Raw genomic sequence first — 1915 nt, 5'->3', positions numbered from 1 at the left:
CAACACCAACCACATCCGCTTTCACCGCCCCCCTCTTAGTCAAGTTAGCAAGCAACAAAGTACTTACTGAACCGGAAGTGTGGTAAGTGTGCGTTTCATAATAAAAGCTGCTGACATTAGTCTCGTGGAGAAGAAAAATCTGTTGATTCTTTTTTCCTCCCTATCATGAAAATTGACAAAGCAAAGAAAGAACATTTATTTAACGTGAATAATTATCAAATGAAGTCCCTCCATACCATCATTTTCCCATCTTCCGTATTTTTGTGTTCACATGACAACTACACATTATTTATTTTCGATAATGGAATCATTTTAATGTAATGTTCTTCTGAGGTCAAATTAAATTGTGTTCTTTCTATTTCAATCTTCAAAAACAATCATCCAATAACTGATAATATATATATATATATTAATATATATGATGTACAGTGATGTACAGCATAGACATCACGCTGTTATTGAAGTAAAAAGGTTTACTGACGTTATAGTCAGTGAGAAGTCATTTTCTCACAGACTTCTAAAGAAACAACCAGAGGACCATCACAGAGCACCATACATATATATATATATATATATATATATATATATATATATATATATATATATATATATATATATATATATATATACACACACACACACACACACACACACACACACACATACATATATATACATATATACAGTATATATATGTATATATATACTGTATATATATTTATATATAACGTCTCGCTCATATGTTCTCTTTTAATTTGAAAACCACCGACCGGAAGCTCGACGTGATAATCTCCAGCGCGGACAGACGCCTCCCCCCTTCTCACCACCACAGATGAGAGCTACAACTGTTTTCACAGCTGACACACTTCCTCTTTCTACCAGGTCAGTCACTCACAACGGCCTTTCACACACACACACACACACACACACACACACACACAACAACAACTCGGGCCAAGAGGAGCTTCGCACCCACTCTCTCTCTCTATATCTATATATCTATATATCTATATATAGATATATAGATATATGTGTGTTTAATTGCCCTCCTCTGTCCAAGAGAAGAAGAGGAGGAGGAGTGTGTCCTTCCTCTCTTGTTTTGAAAACCCAGTGGACGACACCATGTCGAACGCAGAGGGGGGGAGAGAGAGGAGGGGGGGGGGGGCGATACAAACATGCTAAACTTTATTAATAAGATAAATATGCCTCAACAGAGAGGACATGGATGCTTTTATTGTGCCCCCTTGTGGGAGGGGGTGGAGGGGGTGTTAGTCCTACAACCGTCTTTTCTGTCCCGCTCGTCCGCCTCACACACACACACACACACACACACACACACACACCAGCAGGACTCCAACTTCCTGCATGCGGCTCCGGGGGTGAACCGGGGCGGGGGGGGGGGGGGGGGGTGATCCGTGTTGGGGGGGGGGATCAGACCGTTCGTCCGTCCGCGCGCGGGGGCTTCATCTCGTCTCTGCCCTCCTCTCTGTGGATGGTGCGCATCAGAAAAAAGAGAAAACTCTTCTTCTCCTCCTCCTCCTCCTTCACCCGGAGAGGCCGAGGCCGACATTTTCCCCCCGGTCCGGAGGAGCCTCCACTCCGCGGGGACATCCGAGGACACGACGAGGTAACGCTCAGCCTCGCTGCCTCCTTCCGCCCCGGAGCCGCGCGGTTTGGTTTGGTTTTGTTTTTGTTTTGATTCTATAATTACACACACACACACACACACATATACAATGCATATATATATATATATATGTGTGTACATATATGACCAAGTTCCTCGACGACCGCAGGAGTTGAATCGACAGACATCACGCCACAGAACAAGACTTATGTCTTTTATCGGCGCTTGTGTGATTAAAATGGCTTCTTTCACACGGATTTACATGAACGGCACCGTGGAGCGCGCGCG

The 1915-nt window shown here is 43.7% G+C and overlaps 1 protein-coding gene across 8 annotated transcripts in view; it reads left to right on the top strand.

Moving 5' to 3' along the window:
- The first annotated feature begins 807 nt into the window (after positions 1–807).
- Positions 808–1915, top strand: part of LOC118313008 (CREB3 regulatory factor-like) — a 32428-nt gene continuing 31320 nt past the window's right edge. For 4 of the 8 annotated variants that reach the window (XM_035638159.2, XM_035638160.2, XM_035638153.2 and 1 more), the window contains exon 1: positions 1417–1627. The gene's annotated coding sequence lies outside the window, so the exon portion shown is untranslated. Of the gene's footprint in view, positions 883–1416; positions 1628–1915 lie in introns of those variants that run through there. The other 4 variants (XM_035638161.2, XM_035638156.2, XM_035638167.2 and 1 more) reach the window with 4 other exon arrangements.

This window comes from Scophthalmus maximus, chromosome 8, assembly GCF_022379125.1.
Source record: "Scophthalmus maximus strain ysfricsl-2021 chromosome 8, ASM2237912v1, whole genome shotgun sequence".
In the NCBI taxonomy this organism is placed as follows: Eukaryota; Metazoa; Chordata; class Actinopteri; order Pleuronectiformes; family Scophthalmidae; genus Scophthalmus; species Scophthalmus maximus.
This window is presented reverse-complemented; position numbering and strand designations above follow the sequence as displayed.